We start from the raw sequence: 22,921 nt of genomic DNA on the forward strand, positions 1-22,921 counted from the left end.
TGAACAAGTCTTTGCTTGGTTTCGCTACTCTGGCTGCTCCAAGTGTCAAAATCCTCTTTCCAGTGCTGTCAGTGCACTGACATACTCTGTCAGCTTTCATTGTTACACTGTAACCTTAATTCCCCTGGTTTTTCTTGTTTGTAGCAGCTGAGGTGATACTCCTCACCACTTTTGCTGTGTGATTAGAGGAGGAGTTATGGCAGTCTTCGGTAGCAGTAACTCTTCTTTTATTTCCTCTTTTAATGTCAGTCCTTAGCCTGTTGTCAGAGCTGCGCGTGGACCTGGACCTGCACACCCCGCTGTTTGGCGAGAGTGTCCCGAATGACGCCGTGGCCATCGTCCTGACACAGTGAGTGTCTCGCTGTAGGATTTGGAATTGCAATACGTTTCTAGGTTTAATTGTGTGGGAGCTCAGTCTTTTCCGTTTGGCATTACGGGGGTGGATGTGCGGGGGAAGAGGGAAGGCTGGGTGGATGCTGCCAGCTTTAAGGAAAGGGTGTGATTGGCAAAACCGCATGAGTGCCTCAGATGCTTTGCAGTGGACTGCGTAAGCGAGTCGCCCCTGGCACTGTCAGCATCTCATTAAGGTACACAGTGGAGAGACTCGCTGCCAGAGTAGAGACACACTCCCGGCTAACGAACTCAAGCTAACGCAGCAACTGTCAAATTCAGACAAAATACGGCATAAAATCCTCAGAAGCTCAGTGAAGTAGCCATGATGCAGTCAAGCCTTGTCCTTGCATTTAAATTGCTTCATTCATTTCCCTCAACTTTTCCCCCCCGTCTCCAGCATTGCATGTTTATCCTGCTCACACACACACGCGCAGTCATTGTCTGCTTTATTTACGCACTGCTAGTGAACAAAGCTGTTCGAGTCGACGTGCTAACAGATGGCAAGGCAGGGAGCAGAGAGACAACACACACAGGTCCACATTCATGGCCTGGCAGGAACACTCTTAGAAATCAAAGTGCTAACCAGAAAAATAATGTGTTCTTCAGCTTCTCTCCATAGGAGAAATGTTTTTGGTTCCTGGCAGAATCCACATGGACCCAACTTAAGGTTCTATAGAGAACCCTTCTGTGGTGTAGTGGTTCTGCCCAGAGCCATTCCTCCTCAAAGGGTGTGAACAAGATGCAGAACCTTTTTATATTCCAAGGGTTTTGTTTAGAACACACTCAGCAGGTTTTACCAAGAACCCTTTCGCATTCCAAAGGTTTGATCTAGAGCACGACCGGGGGCTTTTCAGGGGTTTAATGTACACCACATACAGTGGGTTCTCTCGGGAACCTTTCTATATTCCAAGGGTTTTATCTTGAGCCCACCAAGGGGGTTCCATTGAGAATGCAAATAGTTCTGGGTAAAACCTCAGCCAGGAAGATCCCTTTTGGAACCTTTATTTCTAAGAGTGTAGATGAAAACATGGAGGTGGAAGGAAGATGACAGGGATAAGATATGTGTCTGTATTTGCATGTTACATTCACACACATCACATGTTCAGTACCTGCACGCTCTGACATCTCTTTCTCCGATCGCACAAATGGGCCCAGACAGGTCGGCAGATGGGAAGAAAAGGAGGCGAGCGCGCAGATTGTTGTGTTCCTTCACGCTGTGGCTGCCGTCTCTGTGTACATTGAAGTGCAGAGGAGGGAGCCTGCACGTCTTCCCGGACAAACAGTCAGATAGTGCTGTGTTTGTTCCTGGAGTGGCGTGACCGGCCTTCATGCCATCTCCTGTCACTTGACTGGCTCGCTGGCCTGCCGGTCGCCCTGGCTCCCCACACAAAGCCGGCCCTTATTAGCGAGCCACGCGGGGTCCTGGCACTGGAATTTTAACAAGCTCCCAGAGCAGCTCAACCTTACGCTGATGTGCCCTCTCACAGCCACTAAACTTCCTGCTCCAACAGCCCTGACCCAGCCACCATTCAACCAGGTCCTGTGTTGACATCTTGAGAGTTTTGACTGGGAGTTAACAGGCTGAGATGCCTGAATATACAGTCTCCAGAGGGTCACACTGACCAACTTACTTAGTGGCCAAACTTAATGTGCTAGCACAACTGGAGTCTTTATTTTCACCGGGGGGATAATAGATTTTCCCTTTTCAGCTTTCCGAGCTCATTAGCGACAACTTGATTGATTCTTCCCCTTTTGCTATGGAGATTAAGGCATGTTCTGGTGTGTGCTAGCTCATTTCAACCTGACGGCATGAAAAGTGGAGATACATTATGGGTTCATTTGTCAGACTTTTTTTTGACACTTTAAGGATCCACAACAAACCATTTTCATCATGGCTGGAGTAAAAAGTAAGTTTCTGTGAGTTTTACTGTGGCCATCAGAAAGTGTATCTCATTAAAGGAGAAATATGTGATATATTTACTCTACAAAATCCTAAAATGACAGTGATGATATGCCATCATCAGTGTTGGGAGTGACTGATTCCACTGCTTTTGGTATTAACATGTAACCTATTACTTTTCTCAGATTAAATGCAGTTACCAAAATTTAAATTGGCTTGTTACGTATTAACTTTTTCTTACCTGAAAACAGTGGACAATGGCAAATGATAGCAAATATAGCAGACAGGCTGTGTAAACCACAGGCAAAAAAAAGTGTAGCTTACAGGCGGATGCTTTTGTTTTCAGGCTATGGTGTACACTCTTAGAAATAAGCACTCCATAAGGGTTCTTCCTGAAGGGCTGAGGTTCTACCCAGAACGATTTGCTTCTGAAGAACACTTTTTGGAAAAAGGAGTTTTACAAAGATTGTTGAAATCTTCGAAGAACTCTTTAGTCAAGGGTTAATATAAAAGTAGTTAGTAGAACCCTTTGTGAAAAGGGTTCTTGGTCAAACCATTTGTACGGGTTCTAGAAAAATATTGTAATATAAAAATGTTCTCCTTGGAATATAAATAAGGTTCTTGATAGAAGCCCTGTGGTGGGTACTAGATAAAACCTTTGGAATATAAAAAGATTATCGGTAGAGAGTCCTGGATGGGTTCTTGTTAACACCCTAACCATTACACCATAGAAGGGTTCTCTGGAGAACCTCTCATAGGGCAGTTCTGGGTTCCAGATAGAACTCTCTGAAAGGGTTCCACGTGGTACCTTTATAAAAGGTTGAAAACGTTAGGAGAAGGAACTCGATTCAACCATCTTATATCTTCTTATATCTTATCTTTATTCTGTCCATGACTCCAACTTGAACTCTGGTCTTACATATTTCACCTTTAGTTGTGGGGACCAAAAACCAACAGCCACCACTTTGTTATTGCTGACTCGGTGCTTTGACATTCATTTAAAGCAGTCAGAGTCTAAGGGGAGTACATGGGAGGGTCTGTGTTGGGTAAAGACATGCTGTCATTCCACAAACGCAGCCAACTCCATCAGCCACTCGCATGGCTGCTTGTCTCTGCTTGCTCCAGGCCCTCTCCCTCCCTCCGTCTCTCCTCCCTGTGAGGCCTCTCTTGCACTCAATGACTTCCATGTGGAAGTCTCTCCCTCCCCCCTCCTCAAAGTAAATATTTACAGCGGTGTGAACAGCGAGATGCTGCTGTCTTTGTGAACAACAGTAGTATTTCCCCTGTTCCCCACTAACTACGAGGGGACGTCTCAGAGGCAAATAACTCAGAATGGATTGTTTTTCAGGGAGGGATTTAACTTCTAAAAAAGCCCATGTATTCTTAGGAATGACTCCAATAAATTGCACTTAAAGGCTTAGCTCAGCATAATAAGCATGTGAATTTATGCTCACTGCTCTTGACTGGTTTACACTGAGAACCTAGCAGGCCATATTTCTGACAACTGCACTTGTTTCAGAGCCATAAACCATCTTGTTGTTTTAATGTTGCAGCATCTGTAAGACTTCCATTTATTTCTGTCGTAATTGTGCTGTTGGCTTCTTTTTCTTCCATAACAGTTTGTCCCTTTTGTCATGTTTTTTATCAGTATGTTGTGTCAGTTTGTCCTCCAGTGCCACCTAGAGACAGATGAGTGCCGGACATAGCTTCGACCCCCCCGCCTTCTTCCTCTCTGCTGGTTATTTTCTCAGAGTGCTCGTCGGCTCCTTCCTCCTGGGTTTCATATTCACAGTCATAACAGCCTTCATATCCTTTCATCCCCTCCCATCTCTGCCTCTGCACCCCAAACTCAATTATCACCTCAGCATCCGCTGCAATCTATCCACTTCCTCAACTTGGTAATTGCTTCTCTAACAAACCCCCTACTGTACCACCTTTATCAACAACAGCAACGTGGCTAAGTCTAAAGTGCTCCTGCGACATTAATGGTTGCAGAGAGGTCGTCAATCAAGCCAATAGCATCTGATGAATTTTCGACTTGCGCTGTTGTCCAGCATTTCTCTCTGATCTCCTAGTAATAAGACTTTAGGATGAAAAATGAGGATGTGTCATGAGAGGTTTGGGGCACAGCTCAGCTCTTATTTACAGTGACTAATCTCTGGGTGCGAGCAAAGCACAAAGTGAGCATTTATTAGATTTTGCTGATGCTAACTATAGCAACAGCCTGCTCTTTTGTGCTGTGTCTTCAAACGGCAGTTTCTTAAACAGGTTCACTTTGACATGCAGCTGCTCAGTTATCTTTTAATTACTCGCTGTACTTGCTCATGTTAATTGTAAAAACAACCACATTTGGGGAGGTATTTTACATTATCATAAGCCAAAGGGGTATTTGAAGGGCGGGTTTTGTTCAAAGTGGTAGTGTGAGGTACTTATCCATAGCCAGTGCGTAGATGGTGGTCAGAACACCACAAGTTTAGGGAAGCAGCAGGAGTACAAATGCAGGAAGCTGAGCAATGCACTACACTGCAAACAAGCAAGACTCAATTCACAAAGTCAGTGATTTTACCCTGCAGAACATGGGAGGAGCTGGCCCACTGCTGTCTTGCTCGGTTAGTTTGTTTGTGTTATTTTTTTGGCATTGGTGTTTTAAAAGGTTAGTTTGGATTCATAAAGGTCACAGAACAACACAAACTAACAGACTGAGGCAACAGTAGACCAACAACTCCTGTCTAAAATTGCTGTTTTTCCAAAAACAGTCTGGTTGAGTGATATTTGGCCTATATAACAGCATTTTCTAGGCAGAAAAGGCTGTCTGACAGCAAACTAAAGCAGTGAAAATCTTGTTAATACAGTGTACACTAAAAGTGGTGGTTCAGATTATTGAATGTGGGGTTATATGAGGTACTTATCCATAGTTAGTGTATCACTTATAGTAGATGCCAGTGAGTACATCCCCAGTTTAGAGCAGAGAAGATTATCAACACAGAAATTTAGCAATGAACTGTTGTAGACACGGTCAAAAGGTCTTTTAGTCATTTAAGTCATATCAAGTTTTTGTAGATAGACCTTTTTTAATTGTATGCTATATTTATAATATTTTATTTTGCTGTCAGACAGCCATTTTTGATGGGAAACCACCATTGTCATTTTTCGTCATAGAACATTGTGTGATTATGATGATTTTCAAGCATCTTCTGCAATACAACTTCACTTAAAAAAACAAAACAAAAAAACCTAAATTATCACCTTAAGGGGGTCAGGAGCAGAGGAGCAACCTGTAAACAATTAGCAGTCCTAAAATTGCAATATCCACAGTCCCTAAATCTGCTCATGTTCACTTTCTTTGTGACTATCACACAGACAGAACTTCCACCTGTGTTGTTCTTGCTGTATTTACTGTTTGGTTTGAAAGGAAGCTTTGCCAGAGGGGGGTGTGGGACAGTGAAAAAGCAGGAATTGGATGTAGACATATCTTTTTGAGAACTCACAGACAAGATGGAGCGTTACTCTATATGGCAGATTCCCTGGCTTGTGCAGTTTTTTTTGTTTGTTTGCAGACACTGCAGTGTTTCTCTGCCTGAATGCTGCACAGTGGCACTGAACCATGCATGTAGTCTGCAACAGCCATACATTTGTATTGCAGTAGCAATTCCAACCATGTATTAGTGTTGCAAATTTGATTCGGTGACAGATAAAGGATTATCTTACCTTATCTCATCATGAATACTGCATGATTACCTTCTTTAACTTTCTCTCCATCCTCACCAAGTTCACTCGGCTGTGTGAGAATCCTTGGCTGGAAACATCAGTCTTCCTCCTGCTGTCCTGGAGCAGCTTCCTCTCAGCTGAAGCCAGTGTACTTTCACGTGAGCACCGCATGACTGTATATGTTGTGTGCGTGTGTGTGTGTGTGTGTGTGTGTGTGTGGCCATGTTAGTGTTGTGGGTGGCAGTGAGGTCAGACAGAATACAAATCCTGTCAGTGAACTGCTGCCCTTTTCCCCTCAGGCGTCCATTCCCGACTGCATGCGCTGACTCGCCGCTCACTGCTGCACAGTATCAGTGACACGAGCAGCTGTTTGATTGTCAATCTCTGCTGCTTCGAGGAGTCTCTGTGCCCAGTGTCACTCCGCAAACCTGGGAATGATGTGTGCACATTTTCCAGTGTCCAGACATGACCATCTGCACAATCCCCCGCTCGAGAACAGATGGAATTTCCCTCCCAGTCAACCCACAGCAGCATGAGAAGAAGGTCTTCCTGCAGATTGATATAGCATGACAGACAGAAGAAAATATCTGGGCATCAGTTGTAGAAAATATCTATATTATCTATAATATTTCTATTCTCAGCAGTAACACTGATAGCACGATAGACAAAGACAGAAATTGATAAATACATCAAATACTGAACATTGCATCAGATGAGTTTGTATTTTTAAATTTCTTCTTTGGTTGTTTTAAATTCAGACTTTTCTAATGCAGGATGAGGCTGTTTCGGAAACAGCAAAGACAGGTCTGTGAATATAGCTCATATTCAGGTCTTCATTGCACTGTTATCCTATTAGATTTTTGTAAATTTACATGTTAAATAATCTTAATTTGAAAAATAACAATTTCATTTAGTTTTCTTCAGAGAAACGATTGAAATTCTGAGATACAGGATGGTGAACAAGGCTTGTGAAGCTTTAGCATCCCTCAGGTTTGGAACATGTTGCTTTCTTAGCTTAGTGTATGGTCACTCTTCTTAGTAATAAAATCATTTGGATAAATGTCCAGGATGCACAGCTTTGGTAAACCAAAGATTTTAAGTTTTGTTATCTGGCAAATCATGTCAAGAACCTCCTTCCAAAAACTTTTGAATACATAAACCAACAGTGACCAAAAAAAAAAAAAAAAATTGGCCATAAAGTAAATTTAAAAACTGATGCTGCAACTAGTATTCTAAAATCTCTATTTTCCTGTGAGACTTTCCTTTGTCTTGGATTTGGCATCCATAGCTAAGGGAGCCGAGGGAGATTCAAGACTGACCGCCAGCAAAAGTTAGAAGAAAAGGCAGTGAGCCATAGATGTAGACTACTGCACACATTTTAATTGACTAAATATTGAAACTGTTTAAAAATACTGTATAGGCTACACATTTTTATGTAAGAATCGCTTAAGACCTACAGAATCGATGAATGAAAATTAAAATTTTAATAAAAGAACTGTTCTATTCCCATAGAAATTTTTGTCAAAGCCACAGGGAGCCAGTGGAGATGGGAAAAGAGCTGCAGGTTGCTGACTCCATCATAACCAGTGAGAGTGTTTGTTTAGCATTTGAAGCATCTGTGGTGGGATTAAAGTGAGGTGGTCTTGATGGTGATATATGTGCTCTTAAAATCAAATTATATTATAGCAGTTTAAGCTGTGTGTTAATCTGCTTTACCATTCTTGTCTTTGATTTATATATCCATCACCGAGTGTTAGATTTTTCACTTTTGCTGATTCATCTTGGATATATTGTGTTTGGAAAACACCAATTGGCTCAGTTTCCTTCAATTGTCTTCATCTATTTCTTGGTCGACCAGTGGTAATGTAGTTATGAAATATGAATGTAGTGTACATATGCACACATTAGTGTTGTTGTTCCTCCTGCCCTGATTGTGTCAGAGGGATTGCTCTCAATCGGCTGATGCTGTCGAGCTCTCTCTTACTTGGCAGTCCTCCCTGTGGCCTGTGGAGGAGGAGAAGACCGTTTTAATGAAATAGCGTAACCTTTGTCTATTGGACCCAGATGACCTGTCTATAAAGTACACCGCTCTGAATGCTGTCCAGTGTGGGAGGCTCACCACAGCAAAACCTCTGCGGTGATGCTCAATACTATCTGATGCAGAGCCCTGGGTATTTTTAGTGCAGCGGTTACAACTTTTCTGTACTCTATTGCCAGAGGATCCACCCTCAGAATTTATTCATTGTAAATATATTTATATCTATATTTTATGCTTTTTTATGGGGGCTTAGCCTTTTTAGTCTAAAAAAAATAAAACAAACTCACAAAATGTCAAGAAAGGAAATATTCTTACTCCTACTTAAACAGACAACATGGAATAACATGCAGAACAGTATAAAGTTTTTCTCATTTTTATAGTGTAATTTAAAGCTGTATCGTATTTTAGTTTCAGATGTTAGTTGATTCATTTGCTTTAGAAACCTTTTACCAGTAAAAAAAAATCTTGTAATGGTCATTTTCTCCTCACACTGACTGTGTGAGTATTAACACATATTTGTCTTGCCTCTGTTGCATTAACTGAAGATATAAAATTACAATACTGCTGTCATCTTCTCTTCAGACCGAGCAGGATCACAGCGTCTGTGATAAACATTTGCTGCCACACAGTGTGGCTAATGTTAGCAATGCGAGCACCAGCAGCCTGCTCTCCTTACAGGTTAACGTCCACATGGTTGTCCTGAACATGCCAGCCGTTTCAGGACGGTGCTGGTGCTGACTAGCAAGCTATGTTTAACTGTTTAGTCGACCAATTGCGCTCATCTCTCGAGCTGATAGTAAAAATGCTTAATTTTGACCTCAAACCTGCAGTGTTATGAAAAAATTGGACCTTACAAAACTAATCTGTGGAGTGCTACTCTGCGCAAAGGCCTTTAATGGTCCATTTGGGGTGAAGCGGCACCTCATACAGAGCGACCCAGTGAGCGATGGGAGTCCTCCCTGGTGTCCTTTGGTTATCGAGGCTCTTTCTGTCTCTGTTAATTGCCGTAGTTTAGTAAGGGTGCGCCTAATGACCCTCAGCCTTGCAGGGAGCCCTACTATCATTAATCTTATGCCCCTCAAAACTGCTCATTACGGGTTGCATCTCATCTGTTGCCAAGTGCCCTGTGTGGAAGAGTCTTTATGTGGATGGTGGATGATGTGTTACCTCTGTCAGTGTTATATAAACCAAGGTGGATGTTGTTAGCCTAAACCAAATGGAACCAAAATGAGATCTGCCATGCTTGCATGCTTCATTAGACTTTGTTGAAAGGTGCTGGAAAGGACATTGTGAATAGGGAACACTGGAGTTAGCATAGTGCAGGTACAGGTCAGCATCTTAGTGTGGTATCATCCGGTCGGACGGTGGATGGAGAGTAATGGACTGGCTTCACTTAGCAGCCTGAACCACCGGTGCTATCTTTTCTCTGCTGCTGCTGTATTTATTACTGCCAGCTCTGTCCTCTAACTATTGCTACCCATCATAGTAATTTCACATTTTTCCATCTTCTGTGATTCTCTCTCAAAGTGGAGGGAGCAAAAATGTGAAATTGAATTTCTGCAACAAAGCAAGCATGTCCTGTGAGGCAGCAACCCACCTTTCATGCTATGCGTTTCAAATTCCAGCTCTCTGCTCTAGCCAGCCTCCTCTTTACCAGCAGGGGCCCTAATCACTACCTCCACCCTGTTTCCTCTCTCTGTGGAGTTGCCTCTCTTTGTCTGGGTTTTTTTCCCCCTTCTGTACTTTTTGCTTGTCATTTGTTTGCCTTTTGTTAATGTGTGCTCCTCCGCATCTGGCACAATCTGCAGCAATGATGTCATGCTGTAGCATTTATCATTCCCAGAGCTTCATGTCTCTGGAGTAGAAATGGAAGTAACATATTCGGGCAGAAACATGAGGATGCTTGAGTTGGGTTGTACAGCCCATTTTGATTAGCTGTTTATACAGCTGGACTCCACTGGAGCCATCACAATGGGTGGATACAGAGTTGGGCTGCTCTCATCACATATTTTAGACTCAAAAGCAGAAATAGCTGCACATAGGAGGATTCGGTTGGATTCCTCGACTTTTAGGAGGGTTCTTATATGCATTTGCCAGCAAACATTTCTCATGTTTTGAAGGAGAAATATGTGATATAATAACTGTACTAAATTACTGTCCATTATGTGGGCTGCAGTATTCATTTTTACACATTTGGTTCTTATTTCTCATTTAGCCATAATTTCCAGGTTCAATTTGAAAGTAGGGATGGATAATATCAAACTTTTTAAATGTGATACCATACCAATACTTTGTTGTTACAATTATAACAATACTGAAGCGGATACTGATAATTCCTTGGATGCAAATATGACTTTTTTCAAAATAATGGTAATTTTTAGAAAAAGATCATTACGCTTCTGCAAATCACTTGACATATTTTGGCCATGAATAACAAACCTATTGCAGAATCAAATATGAGTACAATTAAATAAAATCTTCATGCAAATAAATGTAAAAACTAGTTAAGCATTTTACATAAATAAATAACAAAATAAATGAGGTTACTCATGTTGCTGCTGTGTTGCACTTTGCTGTCACAAATAGTGCATCTTGCTGGATTTGTGCCTACAAGGGAAAGTAGCATCACACAATGTTACGTTTCCGTTCTGGTGTCACTCACAAGTCTGATGGGGAAGTGTGTGACTTCTCTTGTCTCATAGGTTTCCACAGTCATGTCACATGGACCAGTTAAATACTGTATGTCAGGACTTTTAAAGGAATCGGTACTAAATGAGTAGCAGGATCAATGTGCTCATCTCTATTTGAAAGTAATGTGTTTTGATTAAGCTGGAAGTCAGGTTATGTCAGACAAGGTTATGTCTCGCTTGTGAACTCAGTTACTTTTGATTTTAAAAACGCTGGTTCAAATCACGCAGATAAAAGCTCTCTTCAAAAATCATTTTCCCGTAATGGAAGAGCCTCCTACATCATATTTTCAACATGAGAAGCCCCAAGGCCCTTGTGTGTTAAGCAGCACACAAACATAAACATTCTCACAGCCTGATTACATAATATCTGCATGTATAAGCAATTTTGTATCCTTTGTACTAATTAGATGCAGTGCATTGTTTATCTCCCTTCTGTCTACAGAACACTCCTGTATGAGCTGTGCACACAAAATGTCGATGCTCTCATTTACATACAACAGATGTATGTTTCAGTTTGAATTTTCATTAATTTCACCTACATGTTTCTGTAACACTCAAAGGAGTGCGCGTAAGATTGTTAGGACACTGTCATAAGCATATCATGACACCTGTCAGGAGCCTTTATGAATGTTTACGACTGTTCATTAAGCATAATCTTGTCAATTATGTCAATTTTATTGCAAAGGTGACATTGTTTGAGATAGATTTATGACAACAGAAGACAACAGAAATGTCTTTGTTATTACATCTTGTCATTATCAAACTTAAAGAAACCGTTTAGCTATATAAGTTAGCATTAATCTGTCATATGACATTGGCTGTCATGAGACCATTATGATTGTGTCATTAATATTTCCTCAGCTACAGTGATACATTTTGGACTTGTTATAATGACTAAGTTTTATTACACTGTCAGATATTCTTATAACAGTGTCATGAATAATCCCCTTGACCTCAAGTAATGTGGTACATTTTGGACATGTCATAAAGATGTTATTAAGTATTATTACACTGTCAAATACTTACTTACAGTACAACAGTGTCATGAATAATTTCCTTGAACTCAGTTTTTAAGTGGTATATTTTGACTTGCCATAAAGATGTTATAAAGTGTTATTACACTATCAAATAGTTTTACAGTAGTGTCACAAATACTTCCCTAGACCTTAAGAACAGGGATACATTTTGGATTTGTCATTGAGATGTCATTAGGTATTATTACACCGTCACATGCCTTTACAGTCTCATGAATAATCCTCTTGACTGCAACTAAAGTGGTACTGTTTGGATTTGTCATAAAGATGTCATTAACTGTTGTAAGGCCAGTTTAATGACAGAGTACAGCACCAAGGTGATATATAGTCATAAATGGCAGGTGAAAATAGAACAAAATTAGGAGTGCTACTCCTGACCAGTGCAATAGACAAGGGCATTAGATATAGGCAGTATGCATTAGTATTGCCATGATACAAGTATTATGGCACAAGAATAATTGCAGTGGTACGGATGTAATAGTGCACATCATGGATGTAATTATTGCACAAGTGTAACTAATAATTGCATGGACGGTATCATGACAATCTTATGCACACCCCTCAGATAAACAGTTTATGTTTATTTGCCTTTCAGGTGTTATGGCAGTGCTGTTTTGTGGCCTGACCCAGGTCACCTGACCCACAGTTCACAATTTATCCTCCAAGGGCAGAAGCAGGACCTGCAGGTGGCTTTATGGAGTGAGGCTTATTGATGTTTTCAAAGATAATTTTTCACTCTACTCACTTTGTCCATGTTGCCTTTTGATGCCAATGTTTGTGTCTTGCGTGCATGCAGAAGCAATCATTAATTGCCATTAGTGCTCTGGTTGTCCGGTGGGTGTCTGTGTGGGAGGCCAGTCTCCAGCTATCTGCTTAAAAGGCTGAGCACAGATGGAGGCCAACACACTGTCATACTGTACCGGCAAGCTTCACAGAGGGGCAAATAAATCAGAAGTACACACATATACTCATCTATGCATTTATTATTCATTATCGGTGCCACAGTGGAGCTAACTGTTTATCACAGAAAAAGGCTTTTAAAAGGCTATGCAGCGCAGTTGAAGCCTTTGCCTATAAAGTGCATTGGCTATGCAGTAGTCAATGCGTATGTAGGGTGCAGTATGTTTACTTGGCAGAATGCCTTTATCTACATTTTTATGATTTATACATGCAGCTGCAGCTCAAAGCAAAAGACAAAGTGATTTAGTGTATGCAGACACTAGTTGAATAGCTAACAGGAGAAATATATTTTTCTGTGTGCCGTCTCTTGTCCTTGTGATGCGACGAGGCGCTTAAGGGAAAAGGTACACTTATTCAATTAGATAGCTTTTTAACCAAGCCTTTAAACCAAAGCTGGTTGCAACTGGTAAAAACAGAAAGTAATAAATCATTAATGAAATCATAACATCTGCTCTAATTTAATCCAGATACAACATACGGGCTTTAATTAATATTTGATTCCTTACGCAGAAATGCCTTATTAAAAATGACTCAAATTCGATTTTCATCTCCAGTAAATGACTTCCCAGTTCTTTGATTTGCCCTGAAAGTGTAGGACTGAGTTGATGAGTTGTGATATTTATCCACCAGGAAGTATCATGAGGAAGGAACAAGTTATTAGCTGTCTTTTTAAGCCCAGAAACCCATCTTTTATTCTTTACACACTTCCACAAATGTTTAAAATAAAGTTCTAACACTCTATGAAGCTCATGTATTATTCTGAGCTAGTATGTATGGGTAATTATAATTATAAGCACTATCCTGCAAGGGTTCTCCAATGGGGACAGGCAGAGGAGCCCTTTATGGTTCTAGTTACAATCTTTATTCCTAAGAGTGAAGATGTAGGTGTTATAGAAAGTGTTTCTGACATTCTTTAACTAGAATGTGGTGACTAACTGCGACCACATTACGGCCTTGAGATGTTTGCAGTTACTACCTCAAAGGATCACTGAATAACATCATCCCTGGATTTGTCATGTTTGTATAAATCTAAGCCTGTTTACCCATTTCAGATATGATCCGAGTCCTTCACTTTCACCCCTCGTCACACACACACACACACACCATCCACCCAGAGACCCTCCCCATCTCAGATGACCTTCTCCCTCATGATCCTCTCAATCCCTTTTATAATTTGCAGCTCTTTGAAGTCTTCAACTTCCTAGGGGAGATTTTCATCTTCAGCAACATGGGATATGTATTGTTGACGTTTCCTCACCATGTCTTCAAAGCCCTCGTCATTTCTGGGGCATTTGTATCCTTTTCTGCTACATGATGGAGCATCTTCCCGCCCTGCTGTGCAGCCTTTGGATCTCACTCAGACCCAGAAATGGTGTTCTGTCCTGTTTTGTTCCGTCTCTTCCACCTCCTGTCATAATCCTTATCTGCACAATCATTTGCCACTTGTATGACCAGAGTGGTTTTCCCGGTTTCTGTCTTGCCTCTCTGCTGCAGTGCAGTGCAGTAATTTCCCCCAGCCCTTTAAAAAAAAAAAAAAAAAAAAAAAAAAAACCCTTCAGCACTTAAATTGTACAGGTTTGATCCGGTGAGCTCTGCAAATGCCATTCAGCTGCCGGTCTCCCATGATCGCCATCTCTGCAGATTAAGATGCTGCAGTGCAGGGTTCGCTCCGAGGAACGCCTATGAAACAGAAATTTAAATAGGTCTTTAATTATTGTTGTTTCGGCTGCTTGTTTTCTGTTCTCCAGCAAAGCTCAGCGGAATAAAGATGTTTGCCTGTTCGAAATAAGCTTACAGTACTTTAATTTGTAGTGGATTAAGCACCGTATCCCTGTTGAGGTTCAAGATTAAATCTTATTAGTTCTAGCAACTCCAGCAAAAGAAGTTCCTGCTGTTCTTTATGGTATCCCCATCTCATTAAAGGAAATATAAACTAAAATGCTTTTAACACTGTTAAACAGCTGTTTGTGATGCATAATAACTTTTGTTGCCTAGAAATGCAAGATAATGTTTGGTGGCGTGTTTATCTTATTTGCATTTACAGGTCAAATGTAGAGACAGCAAAATAAGTGAGAAAAAATTGTGATAATCAAATAATTATTTAAGACAAATGCCAATAGTTCACTGGTTCCAGCGTCTCAAAAGCAATGATTTACTGCTTTTTTCATTTTTTCAAAAATATCCTTGAGCTTGGGGCTGTTTCTCCAACAAAACACATAATTAGAATACTTGTCATCTTAGGCCCTGAGAAATTGCGATGATGTTTTTACTCATTTTCTGACATCCTTTAGACTAAATGATTTATGAACTATCTGAAAAATTTGTCAGCAGATTAGTTTATAGTTAAAGTAATGGTATTACCATCTTATTAAAGGAAAAATCTGCTCTAAAATGCTCCTAGCAGTTAACCAATTAATGTTTAAGCAAAAAATCCCAACAACTCACTGTTTCCAGCCTCTCAAAAGTGAGGATTTCCCATGAAAGGAGTTTCTGTGGAACAGCCAGCAGAATGCTAATTGCTTGCATGTTTTCCTATAAAACAGGCAGCAAGGGAGGGACTTGTTGCAGACATTGATTGGTATTTACAGCAGCCAATAGTGCCGTGTGTTACACCCCTCTGCCACGCAACTAAGCGACCCGTGGCTGTAGGAAGTAAAGAAATTTAGACAATTGTGCTTTTGTACAGGGAGGCCCCCAAAAACACTGCGCCGCTGAATGGATGTGTTCTCATGTGTCATAAGTGAGAAAGCATTTCACTGGACAGAAAACCCCTGAGTGCAGCTGAGTCATCGGCAGTTTTTAATAATTTTTCATAAAAATACAAACTCTGAAATACAAATAAACCGAATATCTACAAAATGACTCATCCTTGTCGGGCAGATACTGGTGACATACGGCGCAATACATCAATTTTGAGTTCATGGGAACTTTCAGTATTCTTGAGTTTTGGGCTGTTTCTCAAACAAAACATGCAATTAGAATATATGTCAACTTAGGCTCTGTGACATTGTGATGATGAGAACGTTTTCACTATTTTCTGACATCTTATACAATAAAGGACTTATTGAATAATCAGGGAAAAAAAGATGACAGATAAATTGATAGTGAAAGTAATTATTAGTTGCAGTTTGACATTACATTAAGATAATTCCAGTTTTCAGTGTAGTTTGACAAAAGAAAAGTGTACAGGAGAAAATGCACAGAATCAAAAAGCAAGAACTTTTTGGACTGAATATATTAAACAAAATGACAGAGCTTTACTGGTTCCAGCCTCTCAAATGTAAGAATTAACAGCTTTTTTCAGCTTTGTATCACTGTGATTGAATATCCTAGAGATTTGGGCTGTTTCTCGAACAAAATATCTGATTAAAAGACGTCAGCTTGTGCTCTGAGAAATTGTGATGATGAGCATGTTTTTTTCTATTTTCTGACATCTCCCTATAATGAATGATTTATTGAAGAATCAGAAAATATTTGACAGATTAATTGACAGTGAAAGTAATTATTAGTTGCAGCCCTGACAGACAGTTTGACATTACATTAAGATACTTCCAGCATATTTTCAATGTAGTTTGATAGAAGAAAAATGTTTACTTATCTAAAACATCAGCAGTAAATGTTAATTTTGGGGAGAAAATGCTTGGAATTAACAAGCAAGATATTTTCAGACTGAATATCTTACACTGTAATGTAAGAATTAACAGCTTTTCTCAGTTTTGTATCACTGTGCTTGAATATCCTTGAATTTTGGGCTGTTTCTTAATCAAAGTATGTGTAGAGACTAAATGATTTATTGAATAATCAGAAAAATAGTCGACAGGTTAATTGAAAGTGAAAGTAATCATTAGTTGCAGCCCTTGTAGACTGTTTGACATTTTATGTAGATATACTTCCAGTGTATTTCCAGTGTAGTTTGACAGAAGAAAAATCAAACATTAAATGTAAATTTTGGGGAGAATCAAAGAGCAAGAGCTTCTCACACTTAATATTTTGCACCACGCAGGCAGAAATGAGTTTCTGCTCTGACAGGAGTCTCTGCAGACCAGATTGCAGTGCAACCACAGTTCATGCTCTGTTATCAAAAAGCCATCAACCCCTTAATGATACTCATCACATGTTTAAGTTATACTATCATAACAGCTGTCTCACATCCACAGCTGTTGTCGTACCCGTCAGCTTTACATCCTGAGGGGAACGGAGGGGCAGTAATGCACTGCTGGCTACAATTGTCCTTGCCGGAGAGCTGGCATGACCACAGCGTACGCCTGAGGAGGAGAGACTCTAGTGGCCGCACTCCAAGGAGCTGTTCTTTCACAGTCCAGTGCCCAGATGGCCGGCAATTATTATTACAATCCATCTTCCACCATAGGGTCAAAGGAGCCGGAGAAAGAGTCGAGCGAGCAGATTCTTTCTCCAGCGCGCTCGTGTTCAGTGTGAGCGGCTGCCAGTGAGGAAATGTTTGACTTGAGCGCTGAGCCTGTTTAGCTTTGTCCTCAATTGTACTTCCATAACAAAAGCTTAGAGTGGGAGGAAATCTGGCTAACTACACTAAATGGAATCTGACCCGGATGTACAAACAGGAATAAATGGAGGGCAAGGTCCTCTTGTACAGTGCTAAAAGTGTCTATAAAAATGAAATAACCCCAGTGATTCAGCCCTGTTAATCGCTCTTTGGTTACGCAGTAGATTTTAATCGCTGTAGCTTGCAGCCGTTGCCAGTGACAATGGAGATGGGCTTTATTGGAAATGAGGCTGAGATGAAAGTGCTTAATTACCTCCTTTCAAATAGCTCAGAGGCCTTTGATAAAGAGAAATGACTGCTTTTGGGAGCAGGATATTGCTTTTGAAAATCCATAGGGTGCATGAGCTCTAATATTGACTGCAGGGTGTGAAGGGGCTCTGTTTTAGTAATAGTCCTGTCAGAATACGGTCCCCCGCCTAAGATATTGGTCCCGATTATTATTCCAGGCGTCGTTTGCATTTACTAAACTACCCCCTCCCCGCGATGCTAAAGCAGGGGCACCTGTCTGCCACGACTGGGAGGGTTACTTTAAAAATGCATTCCGATACTGTTAAAAAGAAATGTTGCTAGTAACCTAATCCAAGTATTACAATATTAAAATAATGCAACTAGATTACTTTCCATTACTTTTGGATTCCCTCAGTACCAAATATGGTCAAATTGATTAACCTAATACGATGTTTTATGTTTGTTGTAGCTTTATTAATGGTTTGTCCAGCTATTCTCTCCTTTTCATGCTAGTAAAGGTAGGTTTAACTTTAAGTTAACTGCCTCAAACTTAACAGGGCTTCTGTTTTTACGCACACATTATCCTGGTTACCAGTATCGCCACCTATAGTCCTAAAATATTTTAATACAGTAGTAGTATTGAGTAGTTGGGTAACTGGATTTCTGTATAGCTAACATTAGCAGTTGGTTTGAAAGGCAATGAATCTGCAACTCTAACATCAGCTAAGGTTTTATTCAAGTGCTGTTGTGAGACTTGTAAAGTGTTGTAATCTGTGCTCACTGTGCATGGAAGTAAATTGTTCTCTATGTATTTTAAAATTGTAATCCAGCTAATAATCCCCATTTTAACTAATTGTAGCCTATCTGTAATCAGATTACATCTTTTTTGTATTTGTAATGGATTATTGTTACCCCTTTTTGTATCCCAATTACGTAATCTTGTTACCTGTAATCCAAGGCTCCCCAAACTTGCTGACTGCATAGATAATTTCTATGCCCCAAAATTCAAGAAGGGTCTGAAAAAAAATTTTAAAGCGTAAAAGCTTGTCTTATCTCTTGTGGTTTGTAGCCTTGACTTCTAATAAGAACCTGCTGGAGGATCTGAGGCTCGTATGACGGTAGGAGGTCATTCGGGGCTGCAGTAACTTCCTGTACAAGTTTGACAAAAGATGTTAAGTGTATCCAGGACGGCAGCTATGTCCCCGATAATTGTACAGATATCCTCTCCCTAACTGCTGCCCAGGACACTTAGCATTCAGTCCCATCCTACGTGAAACATCAAAGTGTGTGTGGAGGGCAGAGACAGCTGGCAGAGCCTGATTGGCTTCATGCCTCGGCATGGTGCCACACTGCTGTGTTTGCATCCTAAACAGAAAATATTCTGAGATTATCATTTTTTATGGGTGTGCGCACGTGCGTATGTTGATATTCATGGGTGCACTTTTGCGGCCTGATCTCACAAAGAATTTGCACTTTGGCGTTCAGTGTGGAATTAACTGTCACATTCTTTGTCTGATATGTGGTAAAGGGATTGGACTAGAGAGATTTTTTAGATGAAATAAAGCAAAGCATAAACTGATTTTATCAATAATTTACCTGAACCTTGGCCAAATAACTTCAGACTTAATCCCAAACAGTTTAACTACATCTTAAAAAGCAATTGGTGCAAAAATTACATGTCTGCGTCTGTCAGTTTTTCTTGTGTGAAGCCAAAAAAGTGTGGTTTTCATAGAAAAATGAAATGAAATAATTTCTGTAACAACATGTTGATTTATAAGTGCACTTCATTCTGTGAGTGTGTCTCAGCCATAAGTGTTCTCCTTAATCTGCACTCCATACAAACAGCTCTCCATTTTTAAATCAAGAGCCTGCAACATCTATCCGCTGTCACTTCTCCTGAACCTGGGACACACAAACAAGATACCCTGCACCTTCCAGCACTTCATGATGCTTGCAGGTGATGTTTTAAGATTACAGTTTTTTTAACCTTTATTTTTACTAGGAAATCTCATTAGGATCAAAATAACAGCATATTAAAATGCAACATACACACATGATATACAAAAATGATAAAATGAGAACAGCTTCTCAAACACAGTGGCCTCTTAAAAACAACAAGCACATCTCCTCATTCTTTATGATGCCCTTAAATTCACCTATAGATACAAGTGTATCTAATTTTAGATCTTGTGTAAATTATTCCAAGCCCACGGTGCATAGTGGGAAAATGCTGTTTTCCCCAGATCTGTCAAATCCAGGAGGACATTAACAAGCAACCACTTGCAGGAGCATAGCTGGTAACTGACAGTTTTGACACAGAGAAGAGTACAGAGGCAGGCTGGAGGTTTACCCAGTATTGTTTTATACATTAGAATATACCAGTACTGTTTTCTGCAAGTGGTCAATGACCTCCAACCTACTAAATCATAAAGAATGCTGTGGTGAGTAAGGGGCTTTGCAGTGGTAATAAAACATAAAGATGCATGGTATACTGAATCATGCATATACTGTTTAAGATCCAGGGTGTATTTGATAGCAGAATGTGGCACAAATGGAATACAATACTCATAAGCTTGTTTTCATTGGTGTATATTCACCTAAAAAATAAGAATTACTGTGTTCTGAATGGAAGCTAGGCAATGTACCGCTGTGGACAGGATCAGCAACAAAAGGTAGGTCTATTTTAGCCACTCATAAAAAGTACACCAAAAAATCCATCATTTTAAGTGTAGGCTATATTTAGAATAGTACCACCTCTTCCCTTTGCTGTCAGACAGCCTTTTCTGATGGGAGACTGCCGTTATATAAGCCGAATATTGCTCACTCTCCAAACCAACCAAACTACACAGGTGAAATCAGTGATTTTACATCAGTTACTCGTCTACTGCCGCCTCTTTCTGTTAGGTTGTTTGTGTTATTGTGTGACTCTGGTGTTTTACAAACATAGTTTGGATTCACTTGGATTCACACAATAGCACAAACTAACTAGCAGATGGCAGTGGCAGATCAGCAACTCCTATGTTCTGTGAGGTAGGCCTGTGGAGTTTGTTTGGTACTGATACTGATTTTTTTAAGTTGACCTTTTTTAAAGAAAATTTAAAATACCTTTTTGTTGCTGACTCTGTCCACAGCAGCACATTTCTCTGTGCTGGTACTCTCCTCTGCTTCTCGTAACAGGGGGCATGCTGTCTTGCAACCCCACATCAAATAATCCAAACTATCCCCTTAAAATAATTTATTGTGATTTATTTTCATCTGGTGCAACGTTTTGCACCAAAAATGTCATCAGACCATGTCACTTGCTGCTGTTTTGATAAATGTTGGATTGGCCATGTTATTGCTGCAAGACACTTCAAAAATGAAAACTTTTATTCCAGTTTCTCCTGTGAAAACTCTTTAATTATTCCATTCTCTTCACTGCCTGCAGCCGATGGCATTAGCAAGGATGCTGAGAGAATGTGTCCCCCGTGGAAGAAGTGTGAGTCGGTGTGTGTGTGTGTGTGTGTGTGTGTATAATGTCAAACAGGTCGACACAGAGACTCAACCATCCTCAGGCCTTGTTATAGACGATTACAAAATGCATGAATCGATATTGTCAGAATCTTTTAAAAATAATTCACTCTTAGTCTTGGCCTTTTCTATTTTTGTAGCTGCATTTTGGGGAAGAGTAAATAAAGCATCACCTCACTTCAGTGTCTAATGGCTGAAGCTCTGGGTGGTTTGATGATGCAGGAGAGAGGAATGTTTGATGTGCAGTGATGTAGGCTAGTGCAGCAGCAGCATGTTTCGCTGCCTGCCTGACCCACTTTACCTCTTACGTAAGAAGGTTTCTTTGTAAAAAGCCCTTGTCTTGCTATTTTTCAAAACTCCCCCACTGTCACCACCACCACCTCCACCACCTCCTCCCCCACCCGCGGATTCGCTCTGGGAATTGTTTTGGCTTTGAGAATTATGTCACCACTGTACAGCAGCAATCTTTGTTTTTGGGGGCTTCTTGCTGGTCAGCAACTGGTCAATAATAGTGACAGTCAGGGTGTAATCAGTTACCTACTGACAGAGTTATCAACTGGAGAGCTTTCTCATGCCTTTCTCAAATAATTGGTTGTCTGGTGGTTTGATAAATGACAGAAATCCAGGGGCCAGCACAGCAAAACACCTCAAGTTAAGGTTATATGTGTAACATTTAAGAGAATTTATTGCAAGAAATGGAATATAATATTCATAAGTTTGTTTTCATTAGTGTATAATCACCTGAAAATTAGAATCGTGTCTTTGTTACTTTAGAACGAGACAGCTTACCTACATGGACAGCCAGTCCTCCTCCATGGAGTCGGCCATGTTGCTATCTTCTGTAGCCCAGAATCGACAAAACCAGCACTTTGCAGCCACCATAATTCTTCCTACATGCTTGGCTGGTGAGTTGGCTGTGGTCTGCTAGATCCTACACACCGGTCCTTCAAAGTTTGAGTTAAGGTTTCCGTAAAATGAAACCAGTTGCACAAAACACCCTTGAATCTTCTCTTTAAGGTTTCCTTAACAAGTTCACATAGGTATTTAAGGTTTTCTCCCTATCACAGCTTTATATCTAAAGACCCCCTTAAAGTTAGTTAGACTGTGCTGGCAGTTGTGGTGGCATTGCAGTAGGTGCTTCACCATCTGTTACCTGGCAGGGATCTGCACTCTACTGAGTGCACTCTTCTAGTTTTAAATCTGGATGGTTTTACCAAACTCTGATTAGAACTAATCTTAGATTAAATTTATCTGCTTTACACTTCTGGAGAAAACTTAAGTTTTTTTTGTGCAACTGTTTGTCCAGCTGTTTGCTCATGTCTCCTCAGCTGTGGTGTTCAGCCTGGCTGTAAGAGACACATCCACACCCGTGAGATGTACCATCCTCACCAACAGGCTGCTGCTGATCCCGTGCTGCGCTGCCTGGACATCAGGTTAGTGTTAACACCTCTCTGAGTGGCACCGTCGGTGTGATGCAGGTCAAACCTATCGCCCCGTCTCTCCAGCTGTCCGTCTCTCACCTCCATTTCTGTCTCAGAGAGACAGGGGATGGTTTAATTGACTCTCACATTAAGCATTCAGCTCATGTAATAAGCAGCAGCTCTTTGTAAAGCTTTTCTCTGCGTGTTTGGATTCTGCCTCTCCCTCCTCCCTGACTCAAAACAGGCACTTAGCTCTGTGTGTCTGCTCAGGCTCTGCCCTCTATTAGTGACTTGCACAGCTGGTGCACAGGGCAAAGCAGGTCTACAGGTCCCTGGAAACACGTTACAGACGAGGTAACATTAAAATGCTGCCAGCCACACTGTATACTTGTGTATATAAAAAAGCAAACCGCAGCTGTACAATGAGAAGGCCTAGTGAGTGCTGTTTTTTCTTTTAAAGTCTGTGTATCTGTGATTTGAGGCCAGTGGGCGATAATGACTAAGGAGTGCAGAAGAG

General features: G+C 40.6%; 1 pseudogene; it reads left to right on the plus strand.

The window, feature by feature from the left end:
• LOC146307615 (sodium/hydrogen exchanger 9-like) overlaps positions 1-22,921 on the plus strand; it is a 103,461-nt pseudogene that overhangs the window by 35,777 nt on the left and 44,763 nt on the right.

The sequence above is a fragment of the Lutjanus erythropterus genome, chromosome 21 (assembly GCF_056507025.1).
Source record: "Lutjanus erythropterus isolate fLutEry1 chromosome 21, fLutEry1.hap2, whole genome shotgun sequence".
Classification (NCBI taxonomy): Eukaryota; Metazoa; Chordata; class Actinopteri; order Lutjaniformes; family Lutjanidae; genus Lutjanus; species Lutjanus erythropterus.